This window comes from Ictidomys tridecemlineatus, chromosome 8 (assembly GCF_052094955.1).
Source record: "Ictidomys tridecemlineatus isolate mIctTri1 chromosome 8, mIctTri1.hap1, whole genome shotgun sequence".
Lineage (NCBI taxonomy): Eukaryota > Metazoa > Chordata > Mammalia > Rodentia > Sciuridae > Ictidomys > Ictidomys tridecemlineatus.
In genome coordinates this window covers 4,197,408-4,216,061 of record NC_135484.1, presented here as the reverse complement: position 1 = coordinate 4,216,061, position 18,654 = coordinate 4,197,408, and positions in this window count along the sequence as shown.

The following is an 18,654-nucleotide window of genomic DNA, read 5'->3' as shown; positions in this document are numbered from 1 at the left end:
TGTTACCAACACCTCATCTTAGTACACGAGGTCACTCAGGTGCTATATTTCCCTCATATCTTACTCTTCTTTCTTCCCAGGTCAAATTCACCGTGAGCATCTACGAGGTGCCCTGAACGTGTAAGGTACTGGCAGTGCCACAGGGAAACAGACAGGCAAGAATCCTGCACCCATGTCCTCGTCAGAAGCTGCCTCCCTGTCCTCATACAGCTGCCTTGGGGACCTGGCTGAGTCCCCTCCCAATCTGCTCATTAGGAGACCTGTCAGCCCCTGGAAGTCTGCATCCGCATAGGGTTCTAGAGAACTACTTCCAATCCAATAAAACAGCACGCTGTGTTCCCCACATCCACAGGTTGAAGGCGTGGTTTGCAGCAGGTCGCACTATCAAGGTGGTGGCGCCTTTAGGGGGTGTGGCCTGGTGGGAGGAAGTTAGGTGACTGGAGGCGTGCCCTTGGAAGGACTGCTGTGACCCAGCCCTTTCTCTTCCTGTGTCTTCTCGTGCTTCTTGGCTCCCATTATGAGAGCAGCTTCCTCCACCTCACAGTGCTGCTGTGACGGGCTGCCTTGTCAGAGGACCAAAAGCCCACTGGGGTCAGCCCGCCATGGATTGGAGCCTCTAAGACCATGACCCCCGTTACCCTCTCCTCCTTATTAGCTAATCTACTCAGGGATTTGTCATGGTGATGCAAAGCTGAAGCCCAAGGAGACTAGGCATCTCACTGTGGTGACACTGGGTGCAGGGCCCACCTTGTCTTTCAGCCCTTTCTCAATCAGACGAATAATTAAAAATGTGCCTTAGATGACATCTGCTTTGGCATTAGTTACCATCACTTTTGAACTCACAGATGACTCAGCTTACACTGTCTAAGTGGAACAGGTGCTCCTGCTTTCCAAAACTAAACTTCACTCCTGTTTCAGATACGTGTTCTGCTGGGAGGCAGAGGCAAAATCTGGATTCATCCCCTTCCCTGGGGTTCCATCTACGTCCTAGGTCTGAGGGAATTATGTTTCTTGTAGCACTCTAGGGTCTAGGAATCCCCTGAGGCCATTTTAGGGTTGTCCTCTGGTCCAGGGGTTATTGACCCAGCTACCTCCAGGATGGGTGGAAGAAAGACAAGTTAAAGAACTTGTCAGAAAGAAGGGATAGGTGGGGGTGGACTGATGTGGAAGGTGGAATCCCGAAGGGGCCTGGAGTGTTTCTGCCACCCCCACTGGTGAAACTAAGGTGTGCCTGTTAGACTAGAGTGGACCGTGGATCGGGGCCAGGAATGCCGGACCCTCCTGACAGCTAAGGCACTTCTGCTCTGGGTCTTGCTATATTCAGAGTCACCTGAGGAAGGGGCCATAGGTTCTCTCTGTCCCCGAGCTCCTCAACTGATCTGGGTTTTCCCTCAATACATCCCTCCCCCAGGACCACGTTGGCAGGGGGGGCCCTTTCTCAGGGACTCGGCATCTATACAGTCTACAATGCCCCCAGATGCTCCTCCTCCTGGAACCAGCCATCTCCCTGTGTGGAGCAGCCAGTGGGTACAGGGCGTGCAGGCTGGAGCAGTCTTGCTCTGAGCTATCCACCTGCTTCCAACGATTTGTTCAGAGCCTTAAATCCGAAATTCCAGACCAGTGTTCATCTCCATCACTCTGCAGTGTTCCCTATCTTGAGAAAAGGGATGCAGAATTCCATGTGTCTGTTTGCACAAATTGTAAGACAAACATCTTGGCTTTCTGAGGGATTCAGCTAAGGCAACAGGATGAAATCACACGGTGATGAAGCCATTCCCTTTGTAATTCTCTGTCACTCCTCCTGATCTCTTGGTGTACCTGTGTCATTAAACATCTCAGGACACACACTGCCATTCTTCTCAACACGGAGCAGTGAGGCAGAGTCAAATTCTCAGTGGGAATAGCATTTAAGTAGAATTTAGTAGACTTCTTTGATACTGTATGCATTTTATGCTTACCTTCTAGTTGCAATAGAGGGAAATGTGTTGTTAAGTTTACTTTTGAAATAATTTTTCATGAAAACATTGATTTAGGACAAAAATCTATATGGTTACAAGTTGTTCACACAGTGAAAAGTCACCAGAGTGGAGAGGAAATGACTGTCATGTGGCAAATACTGCTCTTGTTCCCTGCCTTGGGTTTAGGGACAGGTGACAGGAGGACATTGAGAAGACGACCTGGGTTAGTATTTCAAAATGTTATCTCTCCACCAGAATGGAAACAGGTTGTCTTCTTTGAGAAGAAAATTAAATGTTCAGATTTTTTAAAAAAAATTCTATTCTTGCCACTCAAAACTACTTTTGCTTGTTTTAGTCGGGTTTCTCACTGCTGTGGCCAAAAGACTTGACAGGAACGATTAGAGGAGGAAGAATTTATTTGGGGATCACAGTTTCAGCAGTTTCAGGGCAGAGATGGCCAGCTCCATTCCTCAGGGGCTGAGGTGAGCAGGACATCATGGCAGAAGGGTGAGCAGCTCAGGACATGGCGCTAGGAAGGAGAGAGTGAGATGTGGGGGTGGAGAGAGAGAGAGAGAGAGGGAGGGAGAGAGAGCTCTACTTCCAGGGACAGACTGTTATCTCAGAGGCATGCCTCCAATGACCCCCCCCCCCAGCCACACTGTACCTGTGCGTGGTCACCAGTGCGTCCTTATCAGAGGACTGATGCTCTGACTAGGACGAGGCTCTCATAACCAATCATCTCATCTTGAAACTTTCTGGCTTTGTCCCACATGAGCTTTTGGGGGACAACGACTCATGTCGAAACCATTCTGCCTTTACCCCCCAAAATCTCCTGCCCATTCACAATGCAAAATACTTGTAGTCAATTTTCAAACGTCCACAGTCTTAACAATTAAAACATTGTCCCAAAGTCCAAGACCAATGTCTCCTCTGAGACTTAAGGCAAACTCTCAGCATGAGCCCCTATAGAAATCAAAAGCAAGTGACATATATCTAACATATAAAGGCACAGAGTAAACATTTCCATTCCAAGAGAAAGAAACAGGGGGATTGAGAGAAGTGATGGATCAAAGCAAGACCAAAATCCAGCTCTGCAAACAAGTCCCAGTCCCACTTTCGGCCTCTGGAGCAGGTGGCATCCTGGTTTTCTCTCCGAAGGCTCATGTGGCTCCACCTCCATGGCTTTCTGATTGCAGCCCGCAGGCTTCTCCCGGCTGGGGTCTGATTGCTTCCTGTGGCTTCCTTGGGCAGCAGTTGGATGGTTCTGGCATGTCTTAATCTTGGGGGTCTCCACTGCAGCTTTGGCTTCCTCCTCACCTCTCCACACAGCACCCTCTTAGGGGCCCAGGGGAGCACATTTCTTCTGTAAAGAGCCAGATAGAAATACTTTTGGCTATGACGGTTTTGTGTCCAATTCCATAATTACCCTGCCATTGAAATCGCAGCCACCTGTAAACGAGTGGACGGGCTTGGCTGGATCTGGGCCACAGGGCATAGAGTGCAAAGTCCTCAGTTATTCATTACAAGGTGCAACTATGAGTCAGACTTTTCTATCCTCCCTGGCTTCCGTGAGGTATAATTCATGTAAAAATCATATAAATTTAAGGTGTACAACGTGAAGATTTGGATGAGTCACTATTTAACAGGAAAATTCTTACATTACTTTTTTTTAGTGAAGGGTGATTGAGCATACCATTTTCAATTTTTTCAAATTGGTAAGTTTCTATATTTTGTAAATAAAGTTACATGCTCTGGTATTATATTGCTTGGCAGGTCCATGAAGTTGAGGCACAATAAAATCTGTTGGCTTTCATTCCAAGAGAAGTCACTGTATAAACTCACCCAAAGTGAAGGGACATTATATTAGAAAAACAGAATTTTGTCTTTGACTAATAATCGTTTATTTTTTTCTAAGAGCTTAATTGGTGGGGTGGAAAGAAAATCAAAGACAGGTAAATTCTAGTACTCTCATAACTAAGAAAAGCAAATACTGCACATTGATGACTTGCTACTAAATTAAGAGGGAACATCCAATGGACTCCATCGTGCACCACCTTCCACAGGGGAGAAAACAGTCTGTTCTGGGGTTGTGTTATTATTATTGTGTGTATGTGTGTGTGTGTGTGTGTGTGTGTGTGTGTGTGTGTTTATTGGTTGGTTATTTTATCATCAAAAAGAAAAGAATAATAAAGGTTCAAATAATTCTGACCCTAGGCGTGTCCCCCACTGCACACCCTGGGTTTTTGCGGCAGGACCTTTCTGTTCTTTCATTCTGGGAAGCTGCAGCTGACCCGCCGACCGGGGACTGGAGTCCTGCACCTGGCTACCCTGCGTGGTGAGGTGGTGCTCTGAGGTTCCAGGCCAGAGGTCACCCGAGGGCTTTTCTGTCCAGTTGCCAGCTGATGCTCTCAGAGCGGTCCCGTGGGCTTCCTTCACCCAGTGTCCTCTCCCTATGTCTCCATGTCTCCTAGAGGACCTCCATGTCTCGCCACCTGGAAGGATTGCTATGCTTGCTGCCCACCATCCATGACCGCCTGGTTAGAATTTCTCACTACCTTTCCCTTGAGATCAGTCAGTTTAAGACTTTTTCTCTCAAGAGTGGAGATCCAGGCTGGCACAGGGGTCCAACGCAGCACACACCTTTGCTCCCCTTTGAGTCTGGACATCTAGGTCCTCTATTTTCCCTGTCTCTAAGGGTATTTTATTTTATTTTATTTTATTTTGGGGGTACCAGGGATGGAACTCAGGGGCACTTGACCACTGAACCATATCCTCAGCCCTATTTTGAATTTTATTTGGAGACAGGGTCTCACTGAATTGCTTAGCACCTCACTTTTGCTACGTCTGGCTTTGAATTCGAGATCCTCCTACCTCAGCCTCCTGAGCTGCTGGGATTACCAGCGTGCATTTTATTTTTTTCTTCCTAATCTCCCAACAATAACTATGTTCTTATTTTCTATTGTGTATCCTGCAATGTCTTTTCCCTCAAATTTCAAGGCCTTAAATAGAAATTAATTTTTAAAGAAATTCATATGAGAAAAAAAGTTCAGAGAAATTCATGCCACTCATGTAATCAAATACAGAATACTTGATGTTCCTCCGAGAGGACAGGCCACACAGAGGAAAGGAGTCAGTCCCGTCCCCCCTGGCGAGTACACTGAACTCCTCCCTCCAACAGAGGCTATTTTTCCCTAAGCAGTGAAAACACATCTGTCCTTCCTGTTTCCATCCTGAGCTAGAGAATGGGTTATAAGACACTTTATTCCCACAAACACAGAATTTACTGAAACGTTCCCCAAGGACCCTAGTGTTTTCCCTTTGCATGCTGTTTTGGGGGAAGTTTTACCTTGTTGTGGTTTTGCGGTATGGAGGAAGCTAAGTCACTTAATTTTCATAAGTTACCATAGAAAATCAATTTGAATGTAAATGAACTTTAAATAAACTATACAAACATAATAAAATATAAATAAACTACACAAACATAGGTTGTGTTTTTCTTTTTTTTCTTCAGTTTGTGATTCACATATTTGATTTCATTGACTTCTCTAATTCAAATAAAAGATGGCTTTGAAATTTAGCACTACTATTTATTAATATTTTCCTGTTGTTTTCTGCATGGTGGCTTTGACATATGTGGAATAGCTCTCCTGGTTATGAGTCTCATTTCCTATAACTTTTTAACAATGTCTTTATAAAGACTGGAAACTTGAGATCAGATGAAAGCCTTACTAGTGCATTGCCTAGTTTACCGACCACACACTGCTTAAGGATAAAAGGTAAGGCGAGTTGGATATAAACCCTTGGATATAAACACTTAAAATTATTAGGACAATATAAAGAAGAGCAAGATGGAGAGAATTTTTTAAAGTCTCTGAGGCAATGAGTGAAATAACATTTGCTGATAAAGGCATAAATAGCTGAGGTTGTGGGTAAAATGTCTGCTCTTGGGGGAGATGATGAATTTTAGAAAGCTTCCTCACTTCCTTTACATATTATGTGAGCTTAACATATGGAGAAGTTTGCTCGAGATGTGAGAAATTCTGCACATTTTCATACAGGAGTAATGGTGTGACTCATTTTTATTACAGAATTATTAGATCAAGATCCCGGAGCTTGGATTGTTACAAGCACTATATGAATTAATTTTAAGTTGCAGTCATGCTAAAACCCTAGATATGGGCAAAATAGTCCAGTGCCAATGTTTCAAAATATGAGAGTATTAACATCAAATTGAGAAAATACACAGTGAGGAAAATTTAGCATCTTTACACAAAAACCCACACCTTCATACCTTTGAAAAATGCTATGCATTCATCTAGAAAATGCATTATTCAGTTTACTTACAATGTGCCTAACACGATGTTCATCAAATAGCAAGTCCTTCATAAACATTCGTGGATATAATCACAAATATGTGAATTATACCAGCACGTCCTCCTTCTCCAAATTAAATCTTAGCTATACTTCCCTACGGGGTCTACACTCAACCTTGCGGTTGAATGGCGTCATCTAGCAAAATGAAGGACAGCTACCCAGGGCCCTCAGGGTGCTGAACCTCAGAGCAGGGCGGAGCCAAGCCCGGGGCCTGGTGCAGGCTGCTGGGGTGGCAGCCTGGCTGGCTGGCGTTAATTTTCCAGATCTCTAGCCTTTCACGTAACAGCTGATCAAATGTAAATACATTTCTATAACTAGATTGCTTGGAACTTGCTCAAGATTGACCTGTGACCTTCATTTATGAAAAATGGATACGCTCGGCTGCTCCACACTGACACAGAGCGTGTTCAATTAATGCTTACATTATAAAGAATGTGCAAACAACACACACGGAAATTAAATCCTTTTCACTATCTGTCCGGGTCTGAGCATTCATAAATTGAAATAAGTGTGAAAGAGCTGTCCTCAATCAATTCCAGCGCCAGTCCCGACCTGATTGTGCTCTGCCTATCAATATACATTCCCTTAATTAAATGTGGTTCAGTGAGCATTAATGATATTAAAAAGAGAGGGACTGGGCCTCATAGCTGGCCCTCACGTTGGGGAAAACAGCAGCGAGACTGAGGAGGAGGGACGTGGGCCCCAGAGGCCGCCCCGCGCCTCTTTGTCCTTATCTCCTTTGCAAGTCATCTAGCAAAATGAAGGACAGCTACCCAGGGCCCTCAGGGTGCTGAACCTCAGAGCAGGGCGGAGCCAAGCTTGCGGGGTGATTTCAGCACGGCCCCTGGAGAGTCCCTGTCCCCCCCCTCCGTGACCTCTCTTGCACCCCAGAGGCAGGGAGCTACATCATTCAGAAATCCTGCCCGCCCTGGCGTCCTGCACGGCTTATCTGGACACTGCTGCCCACATTCCCAGCATGTCCCCACACTGCCTTTCCAGAAGGTCACCCAGAGACCAGCTTTCTTCCTAAAATGGAAAGTGCTCTCTGGGTGGGCGGCGTCGGTCACGGCGACTCCCATTCGCTGGTGTCCCCTCCGTCCTTCCTCTTTCTTTCTTGTGGATCAGTGAGCATTCATGATATTAAAAAGAGAGGGACTGGGCCTCTCATTGCTGGCCCTCATGTTGTTGGGGGAAACAGAGACTGAGGAGGAGGGACTTGTGCCCAGGGGAGTCGTGGATGAGACTCTGCCCAAGGGGGCCCAGGACTCCGGGGGCGACCTCCCACCAGGCTCCCGGTGGTGGCGCCTGCGCCCAGCACCACTTTCACCTGGACGAGCTGGTGACGGTGCTAGGAAGGGCCAAGACAAGGCTCTCCCAGGGAAGCGTTTACTCCTTCCTGGTGGAGCCTGGAAGATGGAGACATAAGTGCCTGCAAGGGTCACAGACTGGCTCCGAGGAGGTAGGACGAGAAAGGCAGCATGGACTCGGCTGGGCTGGGTGACATCAACCCACAGGGACACGGCTGCCCAGCGAACAGAGAGGCCCGTGGGCCGATGCCTCTGAGAGCTGCCGTGGTGGGCCTTGAGCCTGGCGGAGCCCTCAGAGGGCCGGAGGTCGGAGGGGTCACCTGCGAACACTGGCACTGGAGCAGGAGTCAGCTCTGTGAATGCAAAACCAATGGCCAGACCCTGCCTCTCCCACCGCCGTGGTTAGTCAAGTCCGCAGGAAGAGAAGGAGGTTCTAATGAAGCTCAAAATTGACATGAGGAGGGGTTGGGGTGCAGCTCAGTGGGGGATCCTTGTCCCATTCAGGAGGCTGTTTGAGCCCAGGACCACCCACATAAAGAAATGACACCAGGAATCTGTGGCCCGGGTTCCCCGAATGCCTTCTGACCAAATAGATGAAGGGGGTTGGAGGAAGGATCACAAACCCCCAGGTCACGAGGCTCCCTTAAGAGGGGAACCTACCTCCCCTGGGAGCTCTGGAGCAGCTTGGGTGAATTGAGAACCAAATTGTATTAGATGGGCTTTAGTGGATCAGGAAGGAACTCTGGGTGACTTTTTCCTGTGTCCCCTTCCTTCTGACAGCAACCACAAGCCAGTGAAGGTGAAGGAATGCGAGTTGCAGCACCTTAACTCGTGGGCAGCACCTTCCTGATCAACTCATTTCTTTCCACTATTTTCCATTTTCAAGTTCTCCCTCTTTACTAGGTCTTTCTTATGGACAGTTAAATAGGTTTAAGATCCCCAGCATGGAATCTCTATAGAATATACTGAAAAGGAAAAGAGAGGGACGCAGGAGGAAGAATCTGCCCTGAGCTGGCCTCAGGCTCCTTCTTCCCCTTCTCTGCTCCCAGTCTTTCCATGGCCTTTCCGTGGCCAAGCCTCTTAGGAGACTGTCCTACCTCACTCCGCCTTTCTAGACCTCTTGCGTCCCTTCCCGCCCTTCCAAAAGTCATTCACCATCAATTGGGACACAGAACACATGGCATACTGAACCCTAATTTTTTCACTTAAAGAATATCATAGACAATTATCAAATATATCTTCCATATCAGTAAATATATGTGTAAATATTAACTTGTTTGCTTCTTTTTTGAGTGTTGGCTCTATTCAGCTGTGATCATAGCCCTGTTAATAACCACTGATCTTGCTTCCTTTTATAAGGTTTGGAAGGCAATTAAGCAAACATTCATAATGCAACATAGAGAATTTTAAAAGAGTCGTAGCGTGCATAACAGGGACCTCTATAGGAGTTTGTGGTGAGAGCAGAAAGACCTTAAGTAGATATTTTTAGAAAAAATAATCTTTCATTTAAGCAGAACTCTGATAAATGAGTCAGAATATTTTGGCAAAGTGAAGGAAGGATGGAAGGGTCTAAACGTGGGAGTTTCCATTGTGGCTGGAAAGTGGAAAGCAGGGGAAGGACTTGAGACCAGGCAAGAATGGAAGGCCAGGCCAGGGGACACCTGGAGGGTACAGCAGGTGGCCACTTAGAGAAATGCCTGGCCACAGGGGTTAGAAATGGAGCAAATCTGCATACAGAACAATGAGAAAGAAGATGGTATCTGCTTCTTCTTGTTGTTGTTGTTTTCACTTGTCTAATAAAACAGCCACTTGTCTAATAAAACAGCCTCGGCCGGCTACTTTCCAGAGAACAGAGGTTTATTTTGGTTCCAGTTCTGGAAGTGCAAGGCCAAGAGGCCATGTCTGGGATGAACTTCCTGTGAGTGGAGTTCTGAGATGGAGCAGGCATGGCTTGGTAAGAGGCAGGGATGTGGGTGTCTGTATGTCTGTCTTCTTCTTCTAAAGCTACCAGGACTCAATCATGGGGCCTAATCTAACCTTAATCGAGATTGGGTCATCGACTCAGAAAGTACGGGCAGTTTGGGCAGAAGTGTCAAATGGGCATCTCTAGACCTTTTAGAGTGACAGGGATGTCACTCTAATAAATAAAAAGCAATTATATGGCCCATGAAAACTTATCTTATTTTAAAAGAGTTTTGCTTAAATGATATACTGCCCTGCCGATTATACTGTCAGCAAGTGAGATGCTCAACTATCAACAAGGGACTGCTTCTGAGTAGAAGAATCAAAATGAGAGTGTTTTGCATATTTAATTTCCTATTTTATTTTATAATTAATGCATGCTCCTTATGTAAGAAGGATCATGAAGACATGGACTTTTACCCAGGCTCTCGAATAACTGCTTTTGTCCTGCAACTTGCCCCCGTTGTTGAGTAGGCTCTAACCTCGCAGCTGGCCCTCTGCTCTCCTGCAGAGGAAGCCCAGGAGGCAGAGCCCAGGCTGAGCAAGTGCAGAGGTGGTCAGTGGTTTGAGTTCAGGTTATCTCATACTGAATCACAGTTGATGGGGTCCATTACTGTCCTCTGGGATTGATGCTCTGGATCTTTGATTTCTCCTTCAGAGTCTTCATTCCAGGAAAGTAACAGAGTACTTGCTGACCCTGCCTCCTGTCCACAGTGATTCAAGGTCTCTCCTGTGTGGTTAGAGCTGGAACAGTGGACCTGGAGCAGCGGTGGGATGGCCAGGCATCTCCAGGAGGCCTCCAAACTTTTCCACAGGGCTGCTCTGCATGAGTATGTTGCAGTGACCTTGAGGCTTGGTGGCCTCGGAGCAGTCCGACTACTACCATTTGTTCCTGTGCACCATGTAGAGAAATCCAACATCAGGGAAGATGTCCCAGCGCATTTCCTGCCACAGCCTCAGGCTCTCACAGCAGCATTTCCACCTCCAGAAGTCAGGAGCCTAGATTCAAGGAGAAGGGACAGAGGCGCTTCTCAAGGGGACAAGGGAGGGTCAAGGACACATTGGCACGTAGCCCTTGGGACTACACTTAGTTGGCTCTCTTTGGAGAAAACAGTTTTACACAGAAGACATCACAATATCAACAGTCATCATTACGTCTTGTCTGTTAGTATCATCTCTAATTTAGAACAGCATGATACTTATTTTGAGAATCTATGGTAGTAAATTCTGGAACCAGGGAGGAAGTTTAAAAAGGTTGAGGAAATCATTTAGCACACAACAAATCCTTAAAAGGAAACTTCCTAAGTAACACTCAGTATATAACAGTTTTCTTATACCATCACAGACTGCAGGTGATAGGAAATACAAATGGTGTATGAGATGTTTATAATTGCAAAATTATAACAAAAAAATGCCACCATTTTTTTTTTGCTTTGCTAATTCAAGAATTGCTAGATGGTAAATTAATTATTCAAACTTTCTTTTATTTTTCTTGTTTGGTCTCAGGTAAACACAGGCATCCTGATGGGAAGCGCTCAGTAATTTGATTTTGAAATACTCCTATTTGCAGAACGAGGACTCTCTCCACAGGTACAGAATAGGTTCCTATTGATGAAACAATTCATTCTGACCTTCCTGCCTGGGTGTTAGGACTGGTGCCCACAGGATCCTGCAGCCGCAAGGAGACACAGGGTTTGATTGTTCTGGCACCATTTTATATTGTACAGAGGGAATTACCAATCCTATAATAACATGTAAATTAATTCCACATTCTTTGAGGTTCAAGTAAAGTTCACTGTGACAAGCCTTCTTGGTACTTGTTATACTGGGATAAGTCCCACTCCAAAGGATTCATAAATTCTCACATTTCTTTTTCATTATTTAAGATAAATAACACGCCTTACTCTCTCCCCGGTGATCATAGGCTTAAGACACATTCCCGAAATAAACTAAGATGACAAACAAATCAATATTCCAATAAGGCTGAAGGAGTGTCACTGTGTTGGGGTCTTTGCCAGCTCTTCCTCGCTAGGTTTCTGTCATAGCTCAAGGTGTCCCTTGCCTTATGAACTTCCCGCAGTCAGAGGCGGGGAACTCATCCCGGTCTCCCTCCCTGAGCTTTTCCACTCGGACTGAGCACAGATGAGAATCCAGATGGAAACAATCTGCCTACAGGCCTCTGCGGGCAGGAGTCAGTGGGCAAAGAAAAGGAAACGTTTACTTAGGTGTTAACTTTGTCTTTTCTCTCAACACCTAATTTTTTTGTTTGTTTCTTTGTTTTTTCCTATTCCTTCTTTAAAATTCCTTACCTATCTCTAGCCGAAACCCACACATTTCGTCAGGAAATCCACTGAGTTCCGATGAGGTATTCTTCCTTATTGAATTGCAGTTACTTCAAGGTCTTCTTTTCTGACTTTTAGTTACTTTGTACCTGTGGCTTCCTTAGTCTGGACAGGGAAGGCCAGGGCTTGACAGTTTGTACAGGCTGTTGACACCACCCACATTGATGGACAGAGTGATCACATTTAAGTACCTGCAAGCAAAGAATGAGATCTACACCATGCTGGACACAGAGCTGCACTTGCTTACAATCCTTCCCCAGATGGAGAGGCTAATTAATTAAGACTGCATCTCCTGCACGAGGCATCATGCGCAAATCTTAAGTTACAAAGCCGAAGAGGATTCAGAAAAATGTAATGAATCTCCAATAAAAGAAGGGATGCACATTTTAGGAGGAGAGTACAGATCAGCATAATGCTAGGAAGAATCTGGATTTCACAAATGAATCCTTATGAGGCATCTGGATGTACCAGGACTGGCAATTGGTTGTGAGTTGAGGACATTTCTTGGCTGAAAGATGCATGCAGAAAGGAACTCTTGGCCCTTTCACTTGGTCTGTCTTGTGATGCATGTGTGGGACTGCTCTTGAGTGTGTGCTTGAAGCTTCAGGTCTGAGATGAGAACAGCCCACTGTGTGACTGTGTGTCCACTTGCCTCACCTCCACTCACGCTCATGTGGAGATGCCTAGTTTGAGCTCTCAGAGCACCGCAACCCTTCGCCCATGCATTCCCTTCTGTGTTTAACACAGTAACAGCTGCATTCTAGACACCACCATGCACCTGGATGCAATTGGCACACTTAAGCATTCTCTATCTCCTAGGGCTCAGCAAGGTAAGAGCACATTCCAGATCATAAGTGACCTGGGCGAGTTCAGTCATGGATATGAATGTCTCCAAAAAGTATTTTTCTCCAAGGAATCTGTTTCTTCCCCCTTGCATATTTTAAAGAATTAAATTATATATATATATGATTTTCTCATAGGATGTATTTGTTTTCAATAAATGCAGGATGGATGAATTAAAAATTAGAAAAAAAATGAATGGTAGTTAAGAAGCAAAAACTCAGAGAGGCATAGACTTGCTGCTCCAAATCACTCTCTTCCGGTCCATCAGTCATTTGCTGAAATAATTAACACTATGATGATTAGGTTTCTGCTCAACAATATTCAGGAACCCGCTATTGACTATAATAAATTATAAAAATGCCCAGCCTAGCTTTGAGGTGTTGTGCTAACTGCCTCTGTGAAATTTTGCTTCTTAACTACTGTCCACTTTTTAACTTTTAATTCACCCATCCCACATTTATTGAAAACCAATATATCCTATGAGAAAATTAAAAACCCAATTAGTGAACAGCCAATAGTAGATAGATAGATGTAAGTAAATATTTCTGGTATCATGAAATGGAAAGTATTCTAGAGGAATAGGTTGCATGGGAGCAGCAGTAAAGGTAAAGCCAGGTGCGGTGGGGCTACGTCCCAGAGGACACGCACTGATTGAGCTGTTAACCAGTGGTAGTTTACCAAACCACTGGGACCAAAAGGGTATTTAAGAAAGACAAAGAGTAAAAAATGGGAAGGCATTAATTCATGTGCAAGTTCAGAGAATGATCCCAACATGACTCTGGACTAGGGTGTGTCAAAAGGAGGAGTGGTCCTAAAGGAATCTGTAGATCGTTAAAACCAGACAGAGAGCAGTCGAGCCACCGAAGGTTTTAGTGAAGGGACTTCACATTCCAGTTTGTGTTTTATGAAATAAGGTAGTCAGTACAGTCAAAGACTGGTCAGAAAAACAGGCACTAAAAATAAGAGAGACCAGGTCAAGACCCGGTGAGAGAGGAGACTCCAGTGACTAGAGAGCGGAGAGCAGGTAAAGGTTTGAAGAATCTCGAAACATTCTTCTGAGACTTGGCAAATCCTCATTTGTGGCAGGTGATGAAGGAGACAGAATGATGAGGATGACTGTCACCTTCCAACTGGGAGATGGGGTCCAAAGCATTGTGGTCACATAAATCAAGGCCACTGGGAAAGGAAGCTGGCTTCAGGTGAAAGAAGAAAAGGGAATGACTGATTCCGATTGGGACAGTTTGAGCTAAAGTGGCTTTGTGACTCTTAGATGGTTTATTCAAGAAGTTGAATTCTGGACACGTTGTCAATCAATTCTCGAAGCTGGAGATGGAGATGTGTAGTGGTCCTGGTTGAAGCTGGGGAAGGGAACATAACTTTTAAAAAGTAATGAAAAATCAGAAAAAGAAAGGGCAAAAGACAGCCCTGTGGAAACAACGGTGCAGACAGTCCAACCTGGCCCGCTTAGGGGAGGACGGCACCCAGAGAGGATGAGGCTGAGGAAGACGTAAACAGACGAGAGACATCAACATGATACATCCAAGTGATCAAAGAGGAAAATGAAGGAAGTGTGCCTAATGGATTTACCAAGAAGAACCCTGGTGATATTGTCTAGAGCTTTGCATGTGTTTTCAGTGGAGTGGTAAAGATAAACTTGATGGCAGTATATGAGAAGAAAATGAGAAGCAAGAAATTTAAGACTGAGAAGACATATATTTGGCAATAATCTTGGAGCCAGATGCATAACCTTAAATATGCCATGGCACATGGGGACCAGAGGGGCGTCTGGAGCCCCAAAGCCCTGATTCTCACTCACAGTAGTAGATGCAATGGCTTGATGTCCCCTGGAGTTGACACAGGGTCCAGTAAAAGTGAACATGCAAGTGAAGTGTGTTGACATCATAAAAGTCAGGAGAGAAATGACCTGAATGAGTTTGGTGAATTCTTCAACCATCTTCCATTCAAAGAATCTCTAGGATGGAAGCGAATGATTGACTGTCAATAATTCAGTTGGTTGTTCAAATATGACCAAGTACTATTAACACACGGGTTTTATTAAGTGATGAGATAGATATATCACTCAGAGAAAAGATGCTTTGGGGAAAGAGAAGTCCTCCCATGATTGAAGTTAGAAGAACCACTTCGAAGTTTCAATAGAGAAAGAAGAATCCAGAGAATGATAAGAAGGAGCAGCCAGTGAGGGAAAGCAAGAATGAGGAGGATAAACAACCACCATGAAAGTCCAAGTCTGAGGAGTTTCACTGAGGCAATAGTTAACTGAGTTTAGAGGTGTGGACACGGTGACAAAGAGGGGAAAGTGTCCATGGTACTTGGTAATACTTTGGATATATACACATGATATTTCAATAAAGGCAATTATGAGAATTTAAACCTTCTGCACAAGTAACTGCAAACATTGATATGACTTTAATATCATAGCTTTATTATTCCAAAAAACTTCTTCCAAGCTTCCAACAACTATGCTGTTTACATGGTGAATATATTCCATGGTCCAGCAGTTCATTAATAAAACAGAATGCATTACACCCAGGACCTCTAAATTCGAAAGCCTGCCTCTCCGCGTTTGTTGATCCCATGCCAGCAGGATGCTCACTGGGTTTTCCCCAGGCCCTCACGGGGACAGTGACAGTGCTGGGTCAGTACCAGCCCTCAGCCTTCTCCTTCTGAGAGGCCATGACAGCAGCCGAGACAGAGATGCACCTTACCATGGTTAGAAGTAAACTCAGCCATGTCGGGGCAATGGGTTGTTTCTGGCGGCATCCTGGAGATGTTGCATCTGATTCTGGTAAAAAGTGATAGGGAGGAAATTCCTGCCCGAAGTGAGTTGGGGAATAACAGGAGGTGAAACAAGGAGAATCAGTTTGCACAGTTTGGGTGCAGGAAGGAGGTGGGCGGCTTGACAGTGATGCACAGAGGAAAGCGGGTTTGTGGGATGTTTTTAAGAAGGGAATTTGGAGTCTGTGTGATGTGTCCTGAAAGGAACAGTTAGAGGGGTGAGGGATTGACGTGCTGGGCAGAGTGCATCAAAGGAAGAGCTCAGGAGCAGGTGCAGGGGTGGGATCTGCTGCGCGTGCGCAAGACGAGAAGCAAGACTTCCTTCACCCTCCCAGAGGAAGGAACTGAAAATGGCTACAGATTCAGATGAATGGAGACTTTTTTTTTTAATGTAAAGATGCAGGGATCTGGATGAGACCACTTGGCTCAGGACCAACAGGATTGTTGTCCACAGCTCCCGAGGCGCTGAGTTCTAAGGTGAAGACTCCACGTCCAGAGGGGCCTGCACTGTCCTGCACGCAGTTATCTTTGCACCGTTCCTTCTGAGCAGCAGAAGAGGTCAGTGGTCTTTCCAAACCTTTTCAAGGGTGCTCATCCCACTCATGAGGGCTCTGTTTCCATGACCAGAACATCGTCACCTTGGGGTTAGGGTGTCACCCTATGCCTTGGGGTGACAAAACATTCAGAGCAGAGCTGGGTCTCTTCTATTTCTTCAAATAAGAGTAAGTCAAAGAACTGGTGAGAAAGGGTTTGGGAGAAATCTGAAAAGCCAAGAAGCAGGAGACAAGTTCTGGCAGTGCTGGGGCAAGCTGAGCACCAGCGGGACCCACATGTGGTCTGGGGCCAGGGTTGTGGAGCGGATGAAGCTGCATCCCATGAGCAACTCTGCACCCAAGGAGGGCACAGAAGGACGTCTCCTCTGCAGCTCCCCCACAGCAGTGGCAGCACGAGGCTCCCCGTCATTTGAAGCTGCTCAAACAAACCAACTTTTGTCCATCTTGAAAGTTTTAAAACGAGTGAAGAGCAACACATCTGAAGGGTGCGGCTGCCTTCTGTCTTTCTGAGGGCGTGGCCTGCAGAGGGTCTCCCAGGGTGTGTGCCTTGCGGGCCCAGCCTTCCTCTCTCCCCACCCCTCCCTGGTGGGACCAGCTCATCTCAGACCAAGGGATGAGGGTGCTCCGTGAGTGCGTCCGTCAAGAGCATTCTCTAGAGCACTCTTGTATGTCTCCCACAAACTGCTTAGGTGGAGCCCCGGACCCAGTGTGGAGTGGAGACCACGCCTGGCGGGTGCGGCAGGTGGAGGAGCCCCGCAGAGCTCTTCCTGCTGTGCTTTCACCCCCAGCTCCCCACGCAATCTTTATCTTGAGGAGAAACCAGAAAACACTAACATGATCTGTGACTCTCATTTCAGAAATTCTGCAACCTGAGTGAAGACAATGACACCCAAGGACGCTGGCATTCCACCCCCTCATCAGGCAGGTGTGCACCGAGGCACTGAGGCGAAGGGCAGGAGGAGTTCCACCTACTGGACCCCCTTTCTCATGAGCTTTACTTATGACCTCCTGTCAACTAGATGTCACTTCTATCTGAGCAAGGCGCCTCCCTGTGGAACCTGCCATCTAGCGCCTGAGGTTCCCACATGTGCCAGGCAGGCTCCTTCCCTTGGCCCACCCATGTCTGGTGACTGTCTATGCTGTGAGTAGATGGTCATTTGAATCGTACACGTCAGACACTTAATGTGGCTTGAATACATTATCAGTGACAATTAGATATTCTCACAACATATTCTGGTCTCCTGGGCACTTAAAATCCCATACTCCAGGAGTGCAATGTTGCATGTTTTATTATGTTTATGGTTATTCGGTCAGTCATATTTTAACTCTCCTGGCCTTATCTTTTATACAGAAAAGTGCATATATGTGTATGCACACACATATGTATTCGTCAGTTGGCCAAACAGTCAAAAACAAAGTGAGATGCAGATTTGGAGAGAAACATACCCATGAAATATCCACCAGCAGAGACAGAATTATGACAGTGATATCATTTTAAAATTGCAGTGCACAAATAAAAGGAAACACGAATTTTAGCTACTTAGAAACATAAATATTAATTATAGCAAACTTTATACTTTGAATATTGCCAACATTTATTAATACATTGCCTGAGGTTTTTGTGTTTATTTTGCACTTTTATGCATGAGATTTAGTTTCACAAGAGTTTAACATTCCTTGAATTAAGGCTGTGTGTATAACATCTTGAGTATAATATTACACAGAGTATCTATTCAGTTTCAGTGCAGTACAACTAAGATGCGTGGAGCTGGTGATTTTCATCACAGTCACAGTGAGGCATTCTATGAAGTTAAGAAGGCTGAGTTCTACGGCACATTCTGATTGTTAACATGGAACCCAAGGTCCAGAAGGACTGGATTCGTTCTTTCCATTTTCTAACTTTCATTCTTTCTTTTACTCTTTGTGTGGCAACTGTTGAACCTTTTGCCAGGTTTGCAAGTTGTCTCTGTAGCACACGCTGCTTTGTATTCACCGCGTTGCTTTGGGGAGTTCGGCTGACCTCTGTCCTCACCACTTACACCAGCATTCAAAGCCCCAGTTCAATTTTTATATGAGTATCTTTTCCTACAGATTTATCAAGGAAAGAACAAAAGGGCCTTTTCTTCTCATCATGCGCACTGCAAGAGGAGTTCAGAGGCAGAAGTTGATAGGAGATGTGGACGTCAAGCGGCAGCTCACATGCTCATGTCCCACTCAAGGTCTTAGGGCGGTTTCTTCTAAAATCTCTTTTTACAAATGACCATATTTTTTGCTGTAATCTTTTCTGCCACGACTTCATCTCCAATCTCAGCTCCATATTTTAACGTGGTGAGTTCCTTTGCTTTATCAAAATGTGAATGCCTATTTTAAACTCCATTAGTGCACTACATTTTCCCCTGTGGTCCTGTTGCACACTAGTGTATTGTGTAACAGATTAAAAGATGCAATTGCTGAAGTATTAGCAGGTTCAAATCTGGTTTAAAAGAAGATGTACATGTAATGGAAGCTAATACGAACA